At 37.0% G+C, this 27,821-nt stretch overlaps 1 long non-coding RNA gene across 1 annotated transcript in view; it reads left to right on the forward strand.

The window, feature by feature from the left end:
- LOC145259839 (uncharacterized) overlaps positions 1-27,569 on the forward strand; it is a 49,553-nt gene extending 21,984 nt beyond the window's left edge. The window contains exons 2-3 of the long non-coding RNA XR_013864214.1: positions 1,930-1,997; positions 24,782-27,569. This is a non-coding gene — a long non-coding RNA (uncharacterized LOC145259839). The remainder of the gene's footprint in view (positions 1-1,929; positions 1,998-24,781) is intronic.
- The last annotated feature ends 252 nt before the right edge of the window (positions 27,570-27,821 follow it).

Below are 27,821 nucleotides of genomic sequence, written 5' to 3' on the forward strand. Positions count from 1 at the left end.
CGTATTCAGTCGACAGTGGCTTGGTTGCTGTTAGGCTAAGATATTGTTCTGTTCGGTCTTAGGAGGTCCACCTTCCCAGGATTTACCTTCTCTGTGAAAGGGTTAGTTTATTGTTAATTATCTCTGATGTGAATGCTGATTGAGCTCCTCAGGCATTTTTTTTTTTTTTTTTTTTTTTTGTGTAGGCCAGAGTCCGCCTTTAGTGCACTGGCTTTTCAAAATCACATTTGACTTTGCATCGAACCTACCCCAAAGAGTAGGTAAATAACAAGTTTTCTATAGTTGCAAGTGCAGCTATGATTTATTTTTTTAATGAAACACAGCCCTAAGAATGTTGTAAATTGGTGTTGCATTTTTTTTATTTTTTTAATTCATCTAAAATAAAATGAAAATTATCCGTACTAATTATTTCATGATATAGTATATCATATATTTTTTTAATGGAAATGGCTCTAGACAATGCATGAAGCCACTTGATGTAAGGAGCTTAAATAAAAAGGAGTGTCAAAGTCTAGCCAAACAATGTTAGATAGCCTCTGACTGGGCAGGGACATACGACAATGTATTCCCCTACGTCAGATAGTTTTCGTGGAATATGAGGACTAAAGCACGAGTTATGTTCATTATACATGTTGACATGTGTTCTTTTATATATGTCCGTTACGCACAATAACTTCCTGTTTGTCAATGAAAAAGAAATCCTTCTTGATTCAAGCAATTTTTATTTTTTGTTCAAATCCAGAGTTTGGGAGCTGGATAGAAAGCATAGTTCATGTTGACACATCGGTTCCCATTAGATCATCAGTTTGGCAACGTTGAGCCTGGTCACGACTAAGATGGTGACAATTTCGGAATTCCAGGTGCTGTATGTGCTCTCCGCTTATTTCGGCATTGTTTCTAGTCATCTAGCACTTCTAGCTACTTGACTCGAGCAGTGTCAATTCAGGTGCAGTGCGGTTGGAATTGTACAACCGTTACCTCTTAATTACATGCGTAGCTATCCCTACAGGGGGTATCCATTGTCTCTTGAGGCATCAGATGTTCTTCCACATTAAAAACTAACTTTGTGTCCAACTCTCCCTTTGTGTGTGAGGCAAGTAAATAGAAACTTCGAGAATTGTTTCGTGCGTAACTACGATGATCTGATTAAGACTGCGTTAGTTTTTGTAATGCCATATTCTTGTCTTTCCGCATACAGTGCCAGGTATCCCTAAAGTTGGCTATCTCTGGTACTGACCTGATTCAACGTCGTATTTACTTTAGTGGTCCAGTGAGAACTGATGTCTTTATGTGATTGTCATAGTGTATAGTGTGGCGTTTACTGATTAAGTATTTGTAAGTTATTCAACAATCGAGCCTGTGGCCTTTAATGTAATACCCTCATAAGGACGCAAGTAAATTAGCACTACAGATATGTCTGAAAAATTTGTATATAATTGGTGAATTGTATTATTAAAATAGAAAAGGACCATGGTCGCTAATTGGTTGAAAATATAAACATAACAGACCAGTATAAATGCTATCCAATGCGTAAGCAGGGTGGACAAAACCTTTTGCGTTGAGGGGGAAAAAAAAATCAAGTACTCAAACGTGGAGCCCGTGGCTTTCAATTTAGATGCTTGGATGTAGAACTTTTATTTTTGAATTGTCTACATTGCTATTAGACAAGTTAACCTTTTTTAAGCAAATTTTATGTTTATACGTAACTGGGATCCGTTCCCTAGAAGACACTTTGTCGAGGTGAAAGTGTTCAGTGCCTTCCGTTACAAATCCTATAAAAATATCTGTCGTAGTCCTTATTATCTCTGATTACTCGTCCCTTCTAACCCTCGGTTTGTATCTTCACTATTTTTTCCTCCCTCATTCATTCATTCAGAGCACACACAAACTTCTGAACAAATTCGCTAATTCAAATGTTTTTTTACACAGTTACTCATGAGATTTTATTTTTTTAATAAAAATAAAATCTCCCGTCCTTGAAGATGCAGATCACAAAGGTAAGAAAACCTTTTTTTGTTTTCTTATATTTCAAATAAAAAAGTAAATAAAATTTACAATATTAACAAGTTTTCTCACAATTTTCTTCATCTTTGAAATTGCCGTTTTATTTGACTTTGAATTTGTAAGCAGGGATTTATTTCTTACCATGTTTTGTTAATACTGAATTTTTTATCAAATATGTCTGTACAAATTTGTTTCTTTACAAAACTCTATTTTGGAAACCATTACATTTTCAAATCTTTACGTATATAAAATTGAGTTATTTGTCGCACTGACATTGATATTGAAAGTCTACTTTTCTATTTCAAAAGCGAATATAACTTCCTTATATGCTTAGTCATAAATATACCAGCAGCTTCAAAAAGGATAACTAATTTGTTATATTCCTTTGAATAAATAACTTTTTATTCATTGTTTTTATTTTTCTGTTTTATTGAATGATTTAATTACATTTCACTATTACGCACTGTTCTATTTGTGTGTATTTTTTTGTGGAACGATCTCTACAAAACTACTGTCAATTCTTGATCTAAAGACTTGAAACTTTATATATGGGTTATTCGGCCCTGTGGAGCAAAATTTTGTTTTTAGTTGATAAATATTGCTAAAGAGTCAAAATTTAAAAATTTAGACTTAGCAGCCATAGTTTGATATAATGTATATGCTTTATACATGCGCAAATATACATTTATGATTAACTATGTTAATTTTTCAAGTTTTTATATGCATGTGTTGTTAGATTATAGCGAATACCATTAGAGCTAAATGTTTTGGTTTGGATTCTTACTGATGGGGCAATCAAGTCATTTTTTACTTTTGAAATCACCAGTATATATTGAGTACAATATAATTAATAGATAATTAACTCTATAATAATAAATATGAAATCTGCATGAATTAAGATATATTTAAGCATATTTTACAACTGGGCAATGCCAGGCGGCCTAAGTCTTTAGGTTTTACTTTTGAAATATTTTCTATGTACATGTGCATTTTTTTTTTTAATTTTTATTTTTTGTTTGAAGAGCGTTTAGGGAATTTCCCTAATAAAATAAAATAACACAATTCTATGAACAATGACAAACAACTTCTTCAACTTAACAAGGGAAAGGTTTATTTGCAAAGCGTACTGAAGGAAGAAAGTAGAGTCGGGTCTCCACTGCCTTACGAGGTAGTTACAACCCGCGGCTGTCGTCAATACCTTTAGTAGGAGCAGCGAAGAGAACAGGCGTCTAGCCCCGACGAAGGCTGGTAGCGTAAGAGAGAGTTTTCTTCTGGGACCGGAAGCTGTCTGGTCCCTAGGGGTCAATTTGTATTCGTGCGCAAGTCCTCAGATTGGACAGTCTAGCGCCTCATCACTCACTCAGAGGAAGCGAATGCGCGAGAAGAAAAGGGGTCCATTTGTGTCTGCTACATAACCCCCTGCTTAGGCTGAAAGCCGACAGAGAGAAAGGTAGCATAACAAATAGCAGAAAGAAAAATACAATAAGAAATGTCCGTCTCTTTAGGTTATTTTCTTGCAGAAAAAAATGTTCTTACTTTTCTGTGAAAAGTTGGAATATTTGCAGAAAACGTTCTGCTCTAAAAAGGAGAGAAGAAAAAATGTTCTTTTTCAACAGAAATACACTGTTTTGCAAAGTCTCTTCGGCCAATGTACCCGTCGACCACTACGTGTAGTGGTCACATAATTGTTCTCACGTGGAACATTTACCTCAGGTGTATGATTATGCTGTGTGTATGTTGGAGGAATGTGTGGCTCAGGTGTTAATGTGTCCAGAAAGGCTCTTTTTACCCTATCTACCGATACTGTCTCTTTTTTACCACTAATGTCTAGGATAAAAGTTTTATCAGTGCGTGAAAGCACGCGATAAGGGCCAGTGTAAGGTGGAGTTAGGGGGGCTTTTACTGCGTCCTTTCTAAGGAACACGTGAGTCCATGTCGCTATGTCCTTCGGAACCAAAGATTTAATGGTCTGTTCCCTAGGATGCATCGGCGGTAGCTTACTGAGATAAGCTCGTAGTCTGTTGACATATAGAGCTGTGTCAGTTGATATATCCTCTATCGGGGTCAGCATCTGACCTGGCAACGATAGAGGTGCTCCATAGACCAGTTCGGCTGCGGAATATCCCAGGTCCTCCTTGATTGATGCCCGACAGCCAAGAAGGATGACCGGTATGTACTCGCTCCATCGCTGTTGATCAGGGTAAGCGCGTAATGCAGCTTTCAATTGGCGATGGAAGCGTTCTATCATCCCATTTGAAGCAGGGTGATAGCTTGTTGTCCGAATGCGAGTGATCCCGAGGATCTTGGACAGTTCCCGGAATAGGTGGGATTCGAATTGTGCACCACGATCAGTGGTGATTGTAGTGGGAACTCCGTAGCGCGATATCCAGCCTGATATAAGGGCTCGCGCTACAGATTCAGCCGAAATGTCACTAAGTGGGATGGCTTCTGGCCACCGTGTGAAACAGTCAATGCAGGTCAGGAGATAAGTGAATCCCTGACTGACCGGCCATGGTCCAACCAAGTCGATGTGAACATGGCTAAACCGAGCGTCTGGGGTGCTGAATGTTCCAAGGGGTGCGCGGATATGCTCGTGCACCTTTGATTTTTGGCAGGATACACAGGAACGTGACCAAGCAATGATGTCACGCCTCATGTTAGGCCAGAAAAATCTAGCTGTAATCAGCTTTACTGTGGCTTTGCGTCCGGGGTGTGCCAGGTTGTGTAGAGTGTCGAAAACAACTCTACGGTGGGTCGTTGGAACGAATGGTCGAGGTGAATCCGTTGAGGTGTCACAGATGATCTGCGTGTCAGAAGTAGGCACGGGCAAATATGCGAATTTGCAAGTCCCGAATTCAGGTGACGATGGATCCAACGTGTCCAGACTTGGCTGGTCCAAGGCCATCTGTTGCAAATCGATATCCGATGGTGAGGACAGAGAATTGATGGGCAGGCGAGACAATGCGTCTGCTGCTGCGTTCTGCTCACCCGCGATATGTCGGATATCACTAGTAAACTGCGAAACAAAGTCCAAATGACGTGTTTCGCGGGGAGAATATTTGTCCGGCTTAGCACGCAGTGCGTATGTAAGCGGACGGTGATCGGTGTAGATCACAAATTGTCGGCCCTCGAGTGAATGTTGGAAGTGTTTCACTGCGAGGTACATTGCCAGTAGTTCGCGGCCAAACGTGCTGTAACGTTGTTCGGCCGGTTTCAGCTGTCGCGAAAAGTATGCTAGAGGTTGTAACTGTTGTTGGTGCTGCTGTTGCAGCACCGCACCTACAGCTGTGCCCGATGCATCAACGACCAGTGAAAACTGGGCATCGGGTACAGGATGTGCCAGCAAAGATGTCGTCGCTAGTTTATTTTTCACTTCCGCAAATGCTTTAAGTTGGATCTCATTAAGTGAGATCTGCTCGTTTTTCTTCTTCCTGTTACGTAACAGGTCGGAAAGAGGAGCTAAGAGATCCGCACAGTGTGGGATAAAGCGTCTGTAGTAATTCAACAGACCAAGGAAGTGCCTAAGTTGGCGAAGTGAAGTGGGTGGTTGAAGGTCTTGTAGAGCCTTCACCTTTTCCGGCAACGGAGATATACCGTCTGGGCTGATAATGTGGCCCAGGAAAACTAGTGACGTAACACCGAAAACACATTTACCAGGGTTAATCCTCACTTGGTATTGCTGAAACCGTTCAAAAAGTAGGCGGAGGTGAGTGACGTGTTCCTCAGGTGAGGCACTAGCCACGAGAATGTCATCTATATAGTTATAGACGAAATCTAAATCACGCACTACTTCATCCATAAAGCGCTGAAAAGTACTGGCAGCGTTACGTAGGCCGAAAGGCATAGTAAGAAATTCAAACGCTCCAAATGGGGTTGTAACCGCAGTCTTGGGTATGTCGGCCGGATTCACCGGGATCTGATGGTAAGCCTTAACCAGATCTAGCTTAGAGAAAGTCTTACAGCCATGCAGCGAGGAAGCAAAGTCCTGAATATGCGGGATTGGGTAACGATCAGGTACCGTCATGGCATTGAGTCGTCTATAGTCCCCAGTTGGACGCCAATCTCCGTCTCGTTTTGGAACCATATGCAGAGGGGAAGCCCAAGGACTGGACGAGGGGCGTATAATTCCCAACTGTAGCATATGATTAAATTCTGCCTTCGCTGCTTTAAGTTTATCCACAGGAAGGCGACGAGGGCGTGAGAACACAGGAGCACCTGTGGTCTCAATATGATGTTTTGTGGTGTGCGTGGGTTTGCTCACCACAAAATTTAAATTGGTTAACTCCGGGTAGGAGTGTAGCACCTCATGGTATGGGTCATTTGCAGCGGCAATGAAAAATACCGGGCTGATAGATGGGGCATTAGATAACGAGCCAGGGACGGAAAGTTCCGTGCTAGCGTCTATCAGCCGGCGTCTGCGCATGTCGACCATTAAATTAAAATTATGCAAGAAATCCGCGCCTAGTATGGGGTACGGTAGATCTGCTACAGTGAAAACCCACGTAAAGTCTCTCCGTAAATTCAAGTCCAGAGAACGTGAAATTTGACCGTACGTGGGGATAGGTGAATGGTTCACCGCTTGCAGTGTTATCAATGACACTGGTGGCCTTTCTTTAAGTAGCCTAAGTGGCCATATACTACAAACAGCGCCAGTGTCTACCAAGCAACGTGCTTGAGATTTTACGTCAGTGACGAAATAGGCACGGTTATTTGCATTTTGTGGAAAGTTTGCCGTGCTCGTCTTTCCACAATTTAGTTTCCCTGGTTGTTAAAAGTGCAGGGCATTTTACAATTCCGTGCTTCAGCGCCATAGCGACTATGATAAAAACATAGTCCCGGCATGTTTGCACGGCGACGGTGGTGCGGGGAAGATGAGCGGCTTTTGTAGCGGCGTCTGGGTGAGTGCGACCTGCCCATATTGAGCTTGCTCACCTCTCTAGTGAGGCGTTCGATGGCCGTTAGTATAGCCACCGATGTAGCATCCTGTCTTACATTTGCGGTGCCTGCGGGTACCTCAGCAGGCTGTTGTGGAATCGCCGCGGTGGTAGGCCCCCTCACAAAGTCCATGACCTTGTCCGCCGATGCTGCTACTACATCGACGGTGTGTTTTTCAAACATTGGCGCAAGTATGGCCTTTACCTGCGCCGGGAGCCTTGAGAAAAAGAGCTGCTTGTCATGGACCAGCGTTTGAAAACGCTTTTCCGCCGACACGGACGTCCGTAGTAGCACCTCCCGTTTTATGCTATCGTAAGTGGAGTTTAACGGGGTGTCCGTTATTAAGTCCTTGACCGCAGGAGTCAATGACGCGGGGAAGGCACTGAATAAAATGTGCAGCTTCGTTTGCTCTGACACGTTGTTCGCCGCAAAATAAGACTCGAGTTGAGCAAACCAGACCCGGACGTCCCCAGCGAAGGCAGGCAACGTTGTCATCGTCACTACCGAAAGTAGATACCAAATATTTAAAAAAAAAAAAATATATATATAATGTATCCGAAATCTGAAAGGACGCCGAATATGGACCACGTGGAGAAGAAAGGAGAAATATGGAGAAAATCTTTAAACAGAGACAATACAAAAAAAAAAAAATTTAACAGGCTAATGGGGGAGGAGAAGAAAGAAACAAAATTACCATGAAATAAAGCTAAAACAAAATTATATCAGGAAGAGCCGTGAAGCAAAAAAAAAATGTGGACAATATGGGTTTTTTTTTTTTTTTTTTTTATAAATGTGTGTGAACCTGAAGATAAATGAACTCTTTAAGTACTTACATTTTGGCCGAAGAGTGCTAATGCGGAAAAACTTCGTGAAAGTTATTTTTTTTTTTTTTTTTTTTTTTTTTTTTTTTTTTGTTGTCGAGTTTTTTCTTTTTCGTACACCAAGAAAGTGTCACCTCTTTTTGTAGGTTGGCGTTCTTTTTTTTTTTATGTGTAGCCCGCTGTTGTGAAAGAAAAGGGTGTTTTTTCTTTGTTTTTTTTTTTTTTTTTTGTTTTTTTTTGTATGCTCCTTAGTTTATAATATATATATATATATATATATATATATATATATAACGGGAAAAAAACGATAAGGAAGAGAGGGAAATAACGTCTTTTTTTTTTTTTTAAGTTTTAAATGTGCTCTCCCGAATCCGTTGTCTGTTTATGAGTGTGGTTGGAAACCATGTGCTGGTTTTTAAAATGCGCGCCTTACCCTGTTAAAAAGCGAAAGAAGTGTCTGTTCGGAAATGTGTTATCACGACGGAGTCACCATTTTTAGGGAATTTCCCTAATAAAATAAAATAACACAATTCTATGAACAATGACAAACAACTTCTTCAACTTAACAAGGGAAAGGTTTATTTGCAAAGCGTACTGAAGGAAGAAAGTAGAGTCGGGTCTCCACTGCCTTACGAGGTAGTTACAACCCGCGGCTGTCGTCAATACCTTTAGTAGGAGCAGCGAAGAGAACAGGCGTCTAGCCCCGACGAAGGCTGGTAGCGTAAGAGAGAGTTTTCTTCTGGGACCGGAAGCTGTCTGGTCCCTAGGGGTCAATTTGTATTCGTGCGCAAGTCCTCAGATTGGACAGTCTAGCGCCTCATCACTCACTCAGAGGAAGCGAATGCGCGAGAAGAAAAGGGGTCCATTTGTGTCTGCTACAAGCGTATCTCAGAAGGGGAGAAAATTCAAGAATTCCCTAAACTTTTCCAAATCTCAACTCCTGTCACGAACAAAAAAAATTAATTATCCAAATATCTATTGAATTAAAATAAAATTAAGAAAATAGTTTTCTTTTTTTCAACAGAAAAGTAAATGAATGTAGATAAAGTAATGGAATGCATTTTTTTTTTTATTCTGAAAACTTATGAAATTGCATTGTCTCCCCTTCTGATCTGCACTCTTCAAACAGAAACCAAAAGAGTTCTCCTGTACAGTATGGCACAAGTGCCAAATGTATTGTCAGTCTTTGATTGGAATGATTACATCAAGGCACATCTCTCCAAACAGATGTAGATCAGTTTTGTGGCTGATAGAAATTTAATACAGTGTCTTCCATTCAATTGGTTATCATGTTTGTTTTGTTTCAACTATGGGTTGATGTTCATGCGGTTTATTCTGAGGAAAGGTGTTCCATCTTATTTCCTTAATTTCATGTATTCTTTGAATTTTTCTTTCAAATTTGTATGTGGTAAATTTTTTATCTTATTTATTTTTTTCACTTCCAGACATTAACTAGTCCACTTAACCATGTACAGTTAGCATGGCTTCATTAAATAGTCTCCACTTTTTTAACAAATAAGTCAACTCTTATCAAGGTCCAAATGCCACTTTAAATAATAATGGAAATTAGGCAGAATTCGATTATTTATTGGGGGGGGGGATACAGCTCAACAAAGCAAATCCCTGTTGTGAAATTTCACAGGTAGATTTAATTAAAACTTGAATGAAAATCTATTGTTTTTATTGAATGAAACACTGTTATAAAAACCGATGTCGGTGGTTAAATGATGAAATTATTTTGTAGAGCTTTACATTGCAAGTGAAACAGTTGAATTTGCGAGTGATTCTTTTTCAAGTGGCAACTAGAAATAACAAAACCTTACCTTTTTGCCATTGGTCTTTTCACCAACAACCGTCCAAAGCTCATTACTAAGTGAAAAATGTCTGTTTTATTTAAACAAAAAATAAAATCAAATTAAACAAAAGGTTTAATAGAATAACATAGTCGTTTTGTGTGTTTTTTAATGAACACTGTTTAAAAAGCATTTGAAGAAATTTAAATGCTTATATGTTCAAGTCTCAACATTAAATTATGTGCATATTTAGAGTTATTTTAAAAAAAAAAAGAAGAAATCTTTGTACGTGCTTGTCACACAACAAAGATGTCATATTCCAAAAATCACGTGATTATATCTAGTAACTTTCCTATTTGTCTAAGTAACTTTCCTATTTGTCTAGTAAACGAAAATACTTAAGCATATAGTTGCATTTTTTTACACAAAAGTAAAGTAATGAAAGCATGTTTTCTCCCCCCCCCCCCCCGGATAAATTCTGAAATTGCATTGTCTCCACTTCTGATGTACACTCTTCAAGCAGAAACCAAAGAAGTTCTCCTGTACAATTATCTGAACATTATTTAAGGTCAACGAAAGATAAATCTGTCCGTAGGCCCCTGTTGTACACTAGCAAATAGACCGACATTACCCAGGATTGAATGAGGATACTTTTCTATCATTGGCCTCCCCCCCCTCCCCCCGACAAAAGGAGGTTGGACCTGTAAATTCATTCTTGTCCATTCGTCTGTCCGCATTTTTTTTTCAATAACTACGCCTTGGAATATTTTTACAATTTTGCAGAAACATTAAACAGAAGAGTAAAAATATAACAGAATGGATTTTCCGGGAAAATTACCCCCCCCCCCCCCCCATCCCCCGGGTGCCTTTCAGGTTTAAATGGCTAAAATTGTACACTTTTGTGTTTATTAAAAAAAAAAAAAAAGATAGATAAAAGGGGGGAGGGAGGGGCTTGGATTTTTATAGAACTTTTTGAAAAGTCGTAACTAACTTCTTTCTATATAATTTCGTTTGTCTAAATACTTTGCACTAATTCTTATGTGTGCCCCAGGGGCTCTTTAGGGCTAAAAAAAAACACTCCATTTTTTAACTTAGTAATTTTTTTATTATGCCTCATTCACTGTGCACTCACGGGGTACCATGCATGCTTCACTTGTTTAAACTTTTGTTAAGGGCTTTATTGTCTAATTTATTTTTTTATTTCTTTTACTAACATGACTTGATGATATTGGAATCAAGATTTCTTTGTCTCATTCTAAATTTTTTAGTTAATTTTGTTTCTTACATATTTCATCTTTGTATAGCAGATAATACTTAAAAACATAAATTAATTATAATCTGAAAAAATGTAACTGAGATAAACCATTTAATAAGTTTCCTGAGAATGTTGATGGCCTGTCCACCTAATTGTATTAATATGGTGTCTTCCCTTATCAGATGCCGGTAAATTTTGAGTTCGATGACCTAAGCAGAATGAGATAAAAGATTGTATTTGGATTCATCAGACTACTATTCTCATCTTGAGTGTGATTTTTTACAATGTTTCTGTCGATGTAACCTCCGACCTTCTTCAGGTGTATTGTCGAACTGGGGGGGAGGGGGATTTTGAGCAGAACTCTTTATTTACTTCACTAGAAATTCTGTCCAAATTCCAGAGTTTGACGAATATTCTAAAGTTCGACAAGATACACCGAAGGTTACATCGACCGTAATCTTGTGAAAATCACACTCAAGATGACAACAGTTGTTCGATAAATCCAAATAATACAAATAACCAGTCCTCATCTCAGAAATTCAGAAACGTTATATAAGATTGTTTTTTGTTGTTTTATTTGAGAAAAAGCTAGATTTGCTAGTGTGTGTGTGTACATATATATTATGTTGTAAAATTTTTGCAATTTTTTATTTTTACCATTTTATTTTTAGTCCTTTTGTATTCAATGCAGTGATACTGATTTTCTGTTCCAAGCAGATGTGGATTAGTGTTGTATGGTCAATACATATACGTGTTATATCTTCACCTCAACCTAGCAGTTGTGGTGTCATAACAGCTCTCCTCTTCTCTCCCTCCAATAATGACAATGTTTATGTTGTCGAGTGAGGGAGCATGTTGTCCCACAGTTTCATTCTAACCCATTAATAAGAGTTTAAAAAAAAAAAAAAAAAAAAAAAAACGGTTTTATCTGGATCAGCTTGCATAATCTTTCATAATCAGTTCAATAGTAGCTTTGCATCTTTTGGGCTGAGGTATGCTTCAGTTTATTCGAAGGAGGCCCATTCTCTCTTTGTTAACAGCTTACTTTATTGCTAATTGCTTGAGGCTGCTTAGGTATTTTAAGTCGGAGGGCACTTTCTTTTCTGCTGGTTATGGTGTAAATGTTGAAAAAAATAACGACTCTGAAACAGTGAAATAAATGTATTAAACAGAAAATACAGAAACGATGTTGGTTGAGTGGGAACTCCGCTCAACTGAAAGACAAAGTAAAGGTACGACTGAGTCTTGGGGGGTCAGGCTGCTGAAAAGCAGAATTAGATCGGAAGTGACGTCAGGAATAGTCCATTATCAGAATCTGTAGGGGTGCTATCCCAATACTGCTTTTATTTGTTTTTATCATTTGTCTGCTTTTTTTTGTTTTGTTTTTTTTTAATATTTTTATATTTGTTACTTTTTTATATTTGCTGTGTATGTTTTGTTTGAGTAACAAGTTTTTTTAGTATTTTATTGCATTTATCACTATACAAATCAGGAACTTACTGTTTGATGTAATCCTCCACCATCCTGGTTACATCAAAAAGTTCATATTTACTGATTTATATTGCGATTAGCTTTAAAAATAAATGGATATGCAAAGTTACATCACACCAATACAACAGCCGGTTCCCTACATTGCTATAGCCTTCTTATACTTTTCCATATCTATTTACCAGCAATGCTTAAAGCAAAATAGCTTTCTGTTAGAAATCCTTGTTTTGTTCGATAACTTTTTATTTTTACTTTTAACTAGCAGTTCAGCTCAGCTTTGCTTGGGCCCTATGTTCTGTTCATAACTTCATGCGCATATGTGTGCGTGTGTGCATATATATATATATGTTTGACTCATGTCCCAGGTAACTTACATCTAAAATCTCAAGTGTTTAGACCCAAAATTGGCAGAGGAGTTTGCTTGAGGCCGCAAAAGTCAAAATTTTTTTAACTTTGACCCTTTGGTAGCCAAAATTTCAGCTAAAAGCAGATTAAAAAAGCTTGCTCTGTCTGAATACCCTTTATCTAAAATGTCAAATGTTTAGACCAAAAATTGGCTGAGGTCAAATTTTTTAACTTTGGACCCAACTTTGACCCTTTAACATTTATTTTTGGGGGGCTCAAAGCAGGTTAAAAGTTTGATCCATGTCCATGGAACCTACATCTTAAAATTTCAAGTGTTTAGACGATTCCTAAATTTTTTCTGATTCAAAGAAAATGTTGATTAACAATACCGATTCCTGTGGAATTGTTGTTTTGAAAATACCATTATATAATCAAAAGTTTTGTGCAGCTAAAAAATTTGGTACAGCAAAAAAGTGGAAATACAATTGAGGGAATTTCGAAAATGATTTGATTTTTTCATAAAATTTCTTTCATTGAAGATAAAAGTCAAAACAAATATTTTAACCATGAATTAAACATGCACCATGATATTAATAACAATCAATTTCAGGAGTTATTTTATATTTTAAAAAATATAAAGAAAAAGAGCGGACGTACACGAATGCTACCCCTATAGCGAAATACGCATCAGTTCCGATGTTGTACATTGTTCGAGTGTGGGAGAAGTTATTATTTTTACAAGGAAAGAATTTTTGCGTATATGACCTAGTTTTTATTTATTTTGGCTTGAAATTTGTGCATGATTTTTTTTTTTTTTTTTTTTTTTTTTTTTTTTTTTTTTGTGGATATTTTTCTTTTTGCCGGAGTTTATATAATTATTAACAGGAAAATTGGTGAAAGTCAAAATGGAATCTGCACTATTTTTAAATATTATTTTCAAGTTTAATTATGTTCACGGGACTATAAACCATTCATAAAATTTTGTGGATCCGCTTACTGGTGTTTGCACCAACAATATTGAAGCCTACTGGTCTCGTATTAAAAGAAGACTGAAATACATATCGGGATCAGTAGGAGAAATGAAATGGTCTCATATTGATGAGACCATGTATAGAGAGGGTTATAACATGAAAAGTGAAAAATATTGAAACATTTTTAGAGCATGTTCATGAAAAATATGTTAATTAAAAAAAAAAAATCCCAATAAGCTTTGGGGGGGGGGGAAACATGTTTTGAGCAATTGAAATTTTTATTTTTTATTTTTGAAGAAAAAATAATTATTAAAACAAAAACAGTGTTCTCGAGTAGTTTTTATTTTATTCAAGAAAATAAAAGGTACTCATGCACTTATTGAGCCATGCTGAAATAATGACATTATTTAGAAAGCCATTCTTAACATGGGGACGAAGGGTGTTGTGGACTTATTCTGTACTTTCACCTAACAGTTTAATAAAAACGGGTATCGTAAAACTTTAATTAAACTTGAAAGTACTATTTAAAAACATTGTGGATCAAGAAGTGCACTAGCACCAAATAACATTTCACTGTTTCGATGTACGACATTCCATGAGGGGTACGTACTAGCTAAAGCTTTTTGTTTATCGCCACAAGTGCTAATTTTGACTTTCGCAAATTTTTCTTCAAAAAACAATTAGAAACTCATCAAACATTGGGTGAGCCATTTAAACCATTAAAAAAAAAAAAAAATAGCGGTAACATAAATGCATGAGCACAAATTCTTTTTTCTTTTTTTTTTTTTTTTGTTAAATCCGACAAAAAAATAACAAAAACAGTAAGAAAAGGGTATCATAAAACTTTCATTAAACTTGAAAATATTTAAAAATAGCGCTGATTCCATTTTGGATTTCACCAATTTTCCTGTTAATAATTACATAAACTCTGGCAAAAAAAAATATCCATTCACCCCCCCCCCCCCCCAAAAAAAATCATAACGAAAATCAGTGAAGCTTAGGTAAGTAGGTCCTGCAGACAAGCCTCATTCTGACATTCGGAAAATTTAGGTTAACAACTGGTGAAGCTACCGAAAAGAAACCCTTTTGAATGAAGATGGATATAAACAATATTTTTTAAATTAATTTCTTAATTTTACTTAAAAGCAAAATGTAAACATATATAAACAAAATATTTTACAAAATTTGTTAATCTCTATATAAATAAAATGAACTCATTTTTTCCCGTCTAATTTTAACATTAATAGGATTAAAAATCAAGATATTTCATGCAAATATAATATGCACAAACGGCAGAACAATATCTGAGGTGTGTTATAGGCTTATTATTTCTCAAATTCCTCGATAATCTTAGATTTCTATACTTTTTCTGCTGAGAAGTCACGGCCAAAATCGGTTAAGATCAATGGAAGTGGTAAAATATTTTCTCTCTAATAAATTCCTCCTCCCCCTGCCACCACTTAACACCGTTTGGGGATCGTTCACAAGGAACAGTTGAGAAGAGAACACCAGTTTTGCTTCGTAGTTCTTTCATGTGAAGTTATTTAAAATCACTAAACTAAGCTGCAGTGCTCTGTGGCGTAGTGGTTAGCGTGCTGGACAATTCACATTATATTTTCACGTTCGCGCCGACCTACCGTAGTCGTTTTTTTTTTTGTTTTTGTTTTTTTCCTAAACAACTGGAATGGACTTTTCTTGGTGGCCGAACTGTTGCAGATGTTTTTTTTTTTTTTTTTTTTTCACACTTTATTTTCCTACTTTCACTCATGACTCCGGGTTTGATCCTTCCTACTTACCTACCATAACATTTTTTAAACCCCCAATCCCCCCCCCCCCCCCCCCGGTCCCGGAAACTAAACACTCGGGCAACGCCGGGTACCCCCGCTAGTTTTAAATAAAAATTGATTGTAAAGAATTTTTTAAAAATAATTATTGAAAAATATTTACATAGCTGGTTCTTTGGGATAATAGGGGCGCCTGAAGCTTTAGTGTTTTTACTATTTTAAAACGCTTTTTTAAGTTTGAAACACAAGTAGTGGCTAGTTAACTTAGAACAAGGGTGCATGGCGGAAATTCTTCAGGGTTTAAATGTATGGTAATGCTTTTATGGTGGTCGAAAAACGTTTTTCAGCTGCCATATTACTTTCTATTTACTTACCTCCCCACGAGGACAAAGTTAGACACAAGGTCAGTTTTTAATGTAGAGAAGCATTTATTACTAAAAAAACGAAATTTAATGGTGAATGCACTGACGAACTGCAAGCACTCGTACCCCCTCGACGTAAATACCCCTGACAAACCCGACAAGCAGCTAAATCCCACCCCTTCAGTAGGGATCCTGAGATGTAAGAGAGCCTTTTACTCCAGTAGTTTCTTCCCGTAGAACCGCTAGACTTTGGAATTCCCTTCAGAGTTCCTGCTTCCCCAACTGTACTGACATACAGAAGTTCAAGTGTAACGTGAACCGACATCTTGCTGCCCAACTCCCCACATAATACCCCTGTAGATTGTCATTGATAGTAGCCCCTTACATCAAAGTGGCAATGTGCCTTGTTTGGGGTGAAAATGTAATAAAAAAAAATGAAATATAAAAGCAAGTTAATGTAAAAATAAAAAAAAATTTTTTTAATTCAAACAATTAAAAAATGAAAAAAATTAAAAGAAATTTCGAAACTCATTAAGATAAAGATTACCTTTAAAGTAGTTAATAAAATTCTTGTACATAATATTAAATGTTATGAAAAGTTCTGACGTTTTCATCATAAATTTTTGAGAGCATTAATCTCACTTCAAACAAACAGTCCAATTTAAAAATATAAGAGAATCGTAATGAAAGAATCGTAAATCTAAAGTATTTTTTAATGATGTGATTCCGATAACCCCCAAATGCACAATTCTTACGATTTCCGATTCTAATTAATTGTCCCATTACTAGTTTAGACCCAAAATTGGCAGACGAGTTTGGTAGTTTTCAAACGTCAAATCGTTGAACTTTGACCCCCTTGACAGCCAAATTTCTGTCCGAAAACAGATTAAAAAGACTTTCCTAAATCTCAATACTCCTTATGTCAAATTTTGAGTCTGTAGACTGAAAATTGACAGAGTAATTTAGTAGGGAAATGTAGACACACACAGACGATTTTACTTTTCTAGATATATAGATTAGAACCTACATACAAAACCTAGGAAGAATAGTTACTTCCTTTCCAATATCAAACATTGCAACTGATACACTTAAAGAAGGTTGGAGGTTACAATGACCAAAATGTTGTGCAGATAACACTTAAGATGGGAACATTAGTCTGATTAATGCAAATAAGGAAATCCTTATTTTTAAATGATTTATATTTGTTACTTTTTTTTTTTTTTATGCATAGATATGCATATTTCTTCATTATTTTATTAATATGGTTTATTGTTTTTTTTTTTGTTTTTTTTTTTGTTTTTTTTGCTATGGTTACATCAATGTTCCTCATCTTTTTAAATGTATGTCAGTCTGTCTTGTCTGGTCAATACATATACACCGTAATATGATGATTGGAACATCTTGTCAGATGAGTGCCACTCCCTCAGTCACTTAAAGTCCATGAGCCCAAAAATGACTTCCATCGCCACAGGACCATTTTAATAGACAAATGCCTGAGGGAGTATCTACAAAGTCTTAGCTTTGTATGACAGCTAAGTCTCTCTCTCTCTGTTAAAAATGTTGAGATACAGCAACAAGCAAGAGCAGGATAGCCAGCAATAAGTTAAACTGCAGACCATCTTAATGTAGGTACTGGTCTCCCGCTTTATGGTTTTTTTAAATCAGATTTGCTTCTCCTAGAAAGGTTGCCTTCACCACGGCTTACGGGAGTCCTCTCCACCCCAACACACACATACATACACACAAACACACAGGTCAAGTCATGTCATATGCTACTGGTACCATGTAACCCAGTACTATCTGCTTCGTGGTCGGGTCACGGGCGACTAAATTGGTTCCCCCACCAGACTTGTTTAGTGAGAAGGGTGGCTAGTCTCCCGGAAGGATTAAAAACAAGACCTTCTAAAGGGCGAATGAACCCTTTTTTGCGGCCAACTAGCACACGTTAATATACTTTATGCCTTTCAATCAGTTATCTTGTATAAGTTTTCTGTTTTGACTATTGGTTGATGTTTAGGCATTTGTCAAGCGTATCATGGATTTTTTTTTTTTTTTTTTTTTTTTTTTTTAAGGCGGGAGGGACTATATAAAAAAAATGGTTTCATTTCCTCCAAAACCCATTAATAAGAGTAAATAAAATTTTAAAATATAAATAAAAAATTACAATTTGGATCAAGTTAAGAGTTAATAAAAAAAAAAAATAAAAAAAACTTGGGTAGGTGTTCAAACAAGACAAGGATACGTCTTTGATAATCAGCCCAAGAGTTGCCTTCCTTTTGTTGGACTGAGATGTGCTTCTGTTAAGTCATAAAGAGGTTCATCATTCCAGGCGTTACCATCTGTCTTTTAGAATGGCTAAGATTATTGCCAATCATTTGAGGGGTAGCTTCTACGGGTACTCCCTGGAGGATGCGCTTTGAATAGGGCTGCTCAGGTATTTTGTAAGTCAAAGGGCATTTTTGTACTTTTACTCATCTTTTTTGCATTTTTTTTTATCTGAGAATTTTTTATATATATATATATATATATATATATATGCAGCAAATATTATAAATTAACTTGCATATTTCTTTGTATTTGTTTTATTGTTAGTCCTTCATTGCAATGGCTACTCCAATGCTCATCATCTATTCCAATTGGATGTCATTGTCTGCATGCATATTAATACAGTGTCTTTCCTTTGATTGGTTATCATGGTTTTGTTTTCTGTTCTATTGACTGTTTGTTCAATTTTTTGGAAAGGTGATCCATATTGCTTTCCATTTTAATTTTATGTATTTTTTTAAGTGTTTCCTTTAAAATGCGTACGTGATATTTTGATATTGTTTACATCCTTGTTGTCTAATGTCTTTTTCTTGTCTTTAGTACCAACATGGCTTGGTGTCCAGACCAAGGTTACTTTTCTACTTTAATGAGATTATTACAATTTTGGGGTTTGTATTACTGTACACATAGATTCGAAAAAGTTGTCAAAAAACAAATTTATAACAAATAAATGTTATCAAAGGCAAGATAAGTTACTTTTCTACCAAACTGGATATATTTTTCGTGTTTTTATTCAATGTAACATGTTTATTCAGCTCGAAAACCATACAGTGTTTACCGATGTATTGGAACATTCAAGATGGCGTCTGATTCTCTCTTTAACACGGTAAGTGTGGGAAAAGATGTTATAAATAAAAAAACCGGATAAAATACTGTTAAAAACTCTCTCAATATATGTTACTGTGACATAGGTTGACATATATTCGGCGGGTTTTTAATAGTATTTTGTATAGTTTTTTATTTATAACACCTTTTTCCAAACTTAGAGTGTTTAAAGAGGGTGTGAGACGCCATCTTGAATTTTCGAATACATCGGTAAACACTGTATGTTTTTCGAGTTGAATAAATATGTTACATTGAATAAAAACACAAAAAATATATCCAGTTTGGCAGAAAAGTAACTTATCTTGCCTTTGATAACATTTATTTGTTATATATTTGTTTTTTAACAACTTTTTCAAATCTATGTGTACAGTAATACAAACCCCAATTTTTCAGTATATAATACCGAACATGATTCAGTTGTAGAATAGAAACACGGTCTTATTCTAACATTTAAAAACAACTTTATTGAATCCTATTCATAAAAATGTTTAGAAAAGAATTTTAATAATAGAGTAAATGTTAACGGTTGCGGGGGGGGGGGGGTCTGTCGCACCCCAACAAAAATATTGGGGGTTGGTTCAAGCTACATGGAGTTGTTGTTGTTAATGTAGACATTGGTTACCTCCCTTGCTTCAGTTACATGGTTACCTCCCTTGCTTGTGGTGATATAAATAGGAGTCGGCCATCTTGGTTTAGTCAGTTCGTTCGTACAGTTTAGACAGACTACAAGTGTCTCAACAAATGGTAGCAGAGATATCCCTCTGTGTGCGACAAAACGAAAAAAAAAAAAAAAAAAAAAATTTTTTTTTTTTTTGTACAGCTTGTCTGTAGCACTAGACAGATCGGATATGGCAACTTCGAACAAACAACCTCCATTGTTGGAGGGGGAGGATGTTTACGAGAACTGGAAACAAGACGTTGAAATGTGGTCGTTGTTCACGGATCTTTCTGAGGAAAAAAAAGGGCCAGCAGTGTTTTTGACGCTACCACCAAATATTAGAGAATGTGTCCGTGAATTGCCAACAAGTGACATCGGCGGACGAGATGGCTTGAAGATCTTAATAAAGAAACTGGATGACATATATTTAAAGGATGAACACACGCGCGCTTACATGACTTTTAAGGAATTTTACACTTATAAAAGACCGTCAGGTACCAGTATAAATGACTTTCTTGTTCGTTATGAGTTTTTGTACCAAAGATTAAAAAAATTCTACATTATTCTACCGGAAGGAGTGCAAGCTTTTCTTGTTTTGAACGCGGTTAACATATCGGAAGAGAACAAAAAATTAGCGCGGACAACGTGTTCTGTTTTGACGTATCAAAACATGAAGGAATCGATAAAGAAAGTATTTGGTGACATTTATCGTGATGAAAATGTACCGGCAGTGAAATCAGAGCCCGAAATCGTCAACTATAATTATTCTAAACCGGGTAACAACAAAAGGCGTTTTCGTCGAGGACAATCTAATCCATGTGACTGAAGTGGAAACGTGGTGTTTGTGTTACAAATGTCAGTCTCCGAACCATCTAATTAGAGAGTGTCCTAGAAATACGCCCAGGTTTACGGAAGCGACAGAACAAATACACATTACGTTGTTCATTCAAGAAAATATTTATTTGAACAGTACAAATGAAAAAATCTCAAATCTTGTAAAGGAAACATTTGGAATGGCAGTCTTGGATTCTGCTTGTACTCGCACACTGGCTGGCGAAGTGTGGCTTGGTGTTTATTTAGATACTTTAAATGAAAGTGACCTGCAACTAGTGAAGTATACGAACTCAGACCGGAGTTTTTGTTTTGGTGATGGAGTGGCTGTCACAGCAATTAAAGTTGCTAAATTTCCGGTTACACTCGGAGGTATAAGAGTTTATATCGAAGCAGATATTGTGAAAAACGACTTGCCTCTTCTATTAAGTCACAAATCAATGAAGACAGCAGGAATAGTGCTAGATTTCCGGAAAGATATGTGCTGGATTTTTGATAAATGTATTGAACTAAAGACCACAACTTCAGGGCACTATTGTCTCCCCTTAACAAATAAGTTGTTGGATCATAGTGGTACTAAGAACATTGTATTACATGTTCAGAATTTTGGTCAGTGTTCTTTCACAGAAAAAAAAAAAAAAGCAGAAAAACTTCATCGACAGTTTGCTCATGCCTCGAAGGAAAAACTTGTTTCCTTGGTTAAAAAAGTGGCAAATTCAATGACAAGGAATTTATAAAGGCGATTGAGGAGGTTTGTGAAAACTGTCAAATTTGCCTTAGATTTAAAAAAGCTCCACTGCGACCGGTTGTGGGATTGCCTCTTGGCAATAGATTTAATCACACAGTTTGCATGGATTTGAAAGAGTTCATCCACAATGAGGTGTGGATACTACATCTCATTGATGCCGCTACCAGGTATTCAGCGGCAACATTGATCAAAACAAAGAAGAAGGAGGAGATCATCAAAAACATCTTTATGATGTGGATTACCTATTTCGGATCTCCTGTTCGTTTTCTGAGTGATAATGGGGGTGAATTCAACAACGAACACTATAGACAGATGAATGAAAAACTCAACATAGAGACCTGTACTACTGCCGCAGAAAGTCCATTCAGCAACGGTACTGTAGAACGTCATAATTTGATAGTTGCTGAGGCAATGAAAAAAACAATTGACGATGAGAAGTGTGAACCTGAAATTGCCTTGGCATGGGCTATTTGTGCAAAAAATGCCCTCCTCAATTACTCTGGACACAGTCCAAATGAACTTGTATTCGGTTTCAATGTAAATACACCCTCAATTCTGACAGACCAGTTACCTGCTATGGAGTCCTCTACTACAAGTGACATGGTGAGAAAAAATTTAAATGCTCTCCATAGTGCAAGGAGAAACTTTTTGGAAGCTGAGTCCAGTGAGAGAATTAGGAGAGCTCTCAGGTCTAATGTCAGAACTTATGCTGATGAAGATTATGCTACCGGAGACCAAATCTATTATCGGAGGCAGGGTTTTAAAGGATGGTGTGGTCCAGCAAAAGTGTTAGGCAGAGAAGGCCAGTTTGTCTTAATCAGACATGGCGGAGCATTTTATAGGATGCATCCGTGCCAATTGATGAAAGTGAATAAAAACAACGAAAAAAGAACAAAAAAAGCTGAAATGCTGGGAAACACTACAGAAGGGAAGAATGAATACCTTTCAGTTGAGGAGGAGGAGTTGCAGAATCAAGTGGTAGAAAGTGAAGATATAGACAGAGAAGAAGTTGTTGATAGTTCTACCAGTTTAAGAGATAAGACTGAAAAACCTGGCCGAAATAAGACCATAACTTATAAAATAAATGGAAGTGAGGAGTGGAAGAAAGGAAAGGTTATGTCAGTACAGCCTAAATCAACTGGCAAATATAGTCATTGGATCAATATAGAACCTGAGGATGAAAACGAGGATCAAGTTTGTATCAACTGGAATCATATTGATCATTGGAGAGAAGTGCCCCAATATACTGAACAGGAAAATGTAGTCCTGCTCACCGCTGAACAAGAGCAGTCGAAAGCTGTAATGGATGCCAAGCATAAAGAAATAAAAAACATGAACACCTATGAAGTATTTGAATGTGTGCCATACACAGGTCAAAAAACAATATCCACAAGATGGGTGATTACTGAAAAATTCAAGGATAATCAGAAAACAATGAAAGCTCGCCTTGTAGCACGAGGCTATGAAGAAAATAGTAATCGGAAAACGGACTCCCCAACATGTAGCCGTGAAGCTATGCGAATGGTCATGCTAACCGCATCAATAAAGAATTGGATGCTGCAGACCATAGATTTTACCTCAGCCTTTTTGCAAGGTGGTATTTTAGAGAGAGATGTGTACCTGAGGCCACCATCTGATGTTTGTCCTAAATCTCAAGTGTGGAAATTAAAAAGATGCATCTATGGATTGAATGATGCTCCACGGGCATGGTACAAGAGAGTTACTCAGGCTTTGATTGAATTAAAAGGAGTAGCAAGTGCTTATGATAATGCATTGTTTTTGTGGCATGATATTAAAGGAAATTTGACTGGAATTCTTGCTATGCACGTGGATGATTTTGTTTTCTGTGGAAACACAGAGTTTGAAAGGGATGTGATTGCAACATTGAAAGAAAAATTTAAGGTGGGATCTCATGAAAGTGGAACATTCAATTATGTTGGACTGAATGTTAATCAACAGGAAAATGGGATCACTGTAGAACAAGATCTATATGTATCTTCCATATCTCCAATAGAAATAAGCAAAGGGAGGATACTGAGGAAAAATGATGAACTGAATGAAGAAGAAAAGCATGAGTTGAAGAGACTTGCAGGTCAGATGATGTGGGTTTCAACTCAAACACGCCCTGATATAGCTTTTGATGTGTGTAAAATGAGCAACACTGGAAAGCATCCCAAAGTAAAAGCCTTATTTGAGGCGAATAAAGCCTTATCAAAATTGAAATCCAAGAAGGGTTCTATAACATTTCCAAAATTGGGAAAGCCCTCAGATTTACACATTTTGTGTTATACTGATGCCTCTTATGCCAGTCTGGAAGATGGATCTTCACAGGGTGGTTTTGTTGTCTTTATTGGAGGAAGTACTGACAAAATGGCCCCCATGTGTTGGGCGTCAAAGAAATTGGACAGAGTGACAAAAAGCCCATTGGCCTCAGAGACTCTTGCTCTGAATGAGGGAGCTGATGCTGGTGTTTTGACTGCGGTTATGATACAAGAGGTATTTCAGTTATCTAAATTGCCAGACGTTCTCTGCAAGACAGATAATGCATCACTTGTGGAGACATTGAATTCCAACAATCTGGTAAGCGATCGACGATTGAGAATAGATGTAGCAAGGCTGAAGGAAATGAAGAGTAGAGGGGAGATACAGATAGAATGGATCAAGGGTTGTGATCAGGTCTCTGATTGTTTGACCAAGGCAGGAGCTTCGTCTGAGCTTCTAAGGGACTTGTTAAATCAGAAATAAATTATTCACTTGAGGACAGCAGCAATGTTAATGTAGACATTGGTTACCTCCCTTGCTTCAGTTACATGGTTACCTCCCTTGCTTGTGGTGATATAAATAGGAGTCGGCCATCTTGGTTTAGTCAGTTCGTTCGTACAGTTTAGACAGACTACAAGTGTCTCAACAGTTGTCAGTATCATGTCCTGACCAAGAAGTAGCTGTATGTTAACCCTCTTTTTTTTCTTTTTTTATATCAATTTTTATCACATGATCAGCTCACCTGAGAGATGGCCTCTGATTGGATAAAGCTAGAAATGAAATTGAATGCATACACCAATCAGTGTTGAGCTTATAAACCAAACACAGATTCAAACTTGTGAACATCAAACTATTGCTGCTGTCACCATTGAAAACTGCCACGTTTCTTCATATGGGGGGAGGGGGGTGTAATAAGTCTGTAAATATTACAAAGCTGTAAAAAAACACAAAAATAATTTAGTTTCACTACCACTCATTAATAAAACGGTTAAAAATAATTTTAAATCTTGAGTAGGTACTGCTTATACAAGACAAAGATTCATCTTTGATAATCCATCAGTTCAACAGTCACTTTGCTTCAGTTGGATTGAGGTATGCTCTGTTCTATCATACGTCAACCCTTCCAGTCTTTAATTTGTCTCATATGATGGCTTAGTTTATTATTAATTCCCTGGAAGGTGGCCTTGGATGTGCTGCTCGGGTATTTTGTAAGCCAGAGTGCACTTCCTGTAGTGTGCTAGTTTTTTTTTTTCAAATTAACAAACGATGGGATGCTAAACAAAAAAATATTTCTTGGTTTTGATATTCATCTCTCCTCCTCAGCTTTCCTCCTCCTTGTCAGTTTTACTTTACCTTTTGTCCCTTCCTCTGTAGGTTGGAAGTTCTGCCATGTCGATCAGGTCCGATGTTCATTCGCCATCACTCTCGATCCATTGCTTGTTCAGCTTTGAGGCTGGTGCTCTTCAAATCTCCATTGATGCAGTTAGTCCATCTCTTCTGTGGGCAGTCTAGCAGATAGGAACCAGGGATGATGATGCTCTCAATTTTTGTAGGCCATACTCTTATCCATGTGCTGAAGGTGACCATATCAGCCTAGTGCTACCAGATCAGGCTGTCTGAAGATATTGGCTTCCTCAGATAAAATACAAAAAACAATTAAAAATACAACCGTCCGGCTCTATACAAACTTCTTTCTCCAAATTTACAACATGGCAAGAAAGAAGAAAAAGAAAAAAAAAGAAACAAAGGACACACTGAAGATGGAGTCTACCTTCAAAATATATTTGTGATATATTTGAAACCAAGTAAGATATTTGTTTATTTTCCTAATATTACCCTGTGATTTGGTTTCCAGCGCACTAGATGCGTATCTTATTTTATTGATGTTTTTTGTTTTTTCTATTCCCTTTTGCAAAACTTATGTTCTGAAAAAACAAAAACAAGTCTACATTTTTTACATCGTAGTCACCACTTATCTAGGCTCAGAAGCTACTTGGGGATAGGAGTTATTACTTGTACAGTAATCAATGGGATAGTGTCATAGTAATTGTTAGTATGGAGATTTGATAAAGTGTCTTAAGGGGGTAGTTCATCAGGAATTTGTTTATGTTGGACTTGAAGACATCACAGTTATAGTCAGGTGGGACCCCCCCCCCCTTTCCTTTTTTCCTTTTCTCCTTCCACCCACTTCCCGGTTGGTTTCCTAACTTAAAGCATACCAAACATTAATACTATAACCCTTTTCCCTCTCCCATTGCAAAACTCATTCATATTCTGCAGGGCAGGGAACAAAAACAACAAAATCCACTACAAGACAACCAAACCAAACACTACAAACTAGTGACTGAAGATACAAGGAGCTTGAAGAATAAGTTTTCTACAAAAGAATCAAACCAAACTACATGAATAAATATTTGAAGATATAAAGAACTTCAAACAAAACCTTTTTTCCGAAATTACTGGATTCAGCATTAAATAACACAAAAAGAGTTGATATGCCATAAAACAACCAAACCAGATAATACCAGCACAGCCCTCCCCACTGAAAACCATCTTGACACTGGCTAAATCCAGTTTAGACCTGAATGAATACATATGACCGGTGTCAGAATTTTGAGTCATACATCCAACAGATCATAGTGTGGTCACTACTATGCTAATCTGGCTATATCCTCGGTTGTAATAGGCCATGTATCACTTGTGTATAGAAGAATATTCCTAACACAGGATTAATTGTAGAAATAACCTCTGTTGTGCAGGGAGATGAAATAGCATGTAAGGATGGGAGAATCTCTTTAAACATTTTATGCCGACCTCAACCTAGCAGTTGTGGCGTCAAAAAGCACCCCCCCCCTCCTTCTCCACTGACAACAATGTTTATGTTGTCGAGTGGGGAAGCATGTAGTCAGTTTCATTCTAACCCATTAATAAGAATTAATAAAGCAGTTTTATTTGGATCAGTTTGCGTAGTTGCTGTTTACACATCTTTAATAATTAATCCAAGAGTGGCCTTGCATCTTTTGGGCTGAGGTATGCTTTAGTTTAGTCAAAGGAGATCCATTCTCTCCTTGAACAGTTTAGTTTATTGCTAATGGCTTGAAGCATACTTTCTAGGGGTACTCCCCAGAAAGTGGATGGGGCTGCTCGGGTATTTTTTGTAAGTCGGCTGACATTTTCTTTTCTGCTTTAACTTGTCTTGTGTTTTGTTTTTTTGTGTTTTGTTTTTGTTTCTTTTCGTTTCATACATCTTTTATCTGTATTTTCAAATAATATTTTTTATCTTTGTTACGTTTTTATATTTGCTGCGTATGTTTTGTACTTGATTAACATGTTTTGTTAGTCCTTTATTACACGGGATAAATCTCTGCAGAGCAGATGTATTTCAGTCAGTCTTGTGTGGCTAACACGTATACATGTTCGAGCCAAGATCAAAGTGTAGTATCTGTTCTGATACTGCACTTCATTTTTTTTGGTCTCGGTTAACGGAGGAGAAATCCTTCATGACTGAGACATTTTTAATTTTTGTTACTTACCAGGGTGCCCTCTTTTTGGGGGGGAGCTGGTTCCCCTAATATTAAAAATCGACCTCATGTCTAACTCTGCCCTCGTAGGGAGGCAAGTAAAAAAAAAAAAAAAAAAAGTATACATGTTAATATGGTGTCTTACCTTTGATCGAATATTTTGTTTTTGTTTTGACTATAGGTTGATGTTTGTTCAATTTGTTTTGAGGAAAGGTGTTGAATATTTGAATTATATCTATTCAATACATCGTCATCATATACGGCATAATCACGTTGACACACAGATTCCCGTTAGATCACCAAAGTTAAGCAATGTTGAGCCTGGTCAGTACTAAAATGGGTGATCATTTGGGAATTCCAGATGGTGTGTGCGCTCTTTACTTATTTCGGCATTGTTTCCAGTCGGTCTTGGGCCTCTACTTGCCATTGGACCCAAGCAGTGTCGATTCAGGAGAGTTGTGGTTGGTGATTGCGTTTGATCCCTCCCGTGATTAACGGATGTCTTTCTAGAAATAAACCTGACTAAAAAAATATCAGGAAACCAATGTCAACAATGGAATCTTCATAATTTAATTGAAAGAGCTTTATATATTTTTACTAGTCATTCTTTAAGTAAAGCCTCTTAACAAAAAATAAAAAAATTGAACAGCTATGAAGACAGGAATGATTGCTCCAGAATTTTCTTTTTTTTTTTTTTTTTATATAGTCACAATCATTCTCAATGCATTTTTGCTGGGAATTCAATGACGCATCTCAGCTTCTGATGCATGTCCATGACAGGGGTTGCTTTCTTAGTTTCACACCATCAGTATCTGCAACAGTGATGAAGCTTTTGGGTCATAAATGCATAAGTTCAGTCATCATAACAATGCAATTTTCAATCTCCCTGATCG

The sequence above is a fragment of the Euprymna scolopes genome, chromosome 35 (assembly GCF_053919585.1).
Source record: "Euprymna scolopes isolate OS-2025 chromosome 35, ASM5391958v1, whole genome shotgun sequence".
In the NCBI taxonomy this organism is placed as follows: Eukaryota; Metazoa; Mollusca; class Cephalopoda; order Sepiida; family Sepiolidae; genus Euprymna; species Euprymna scolopes.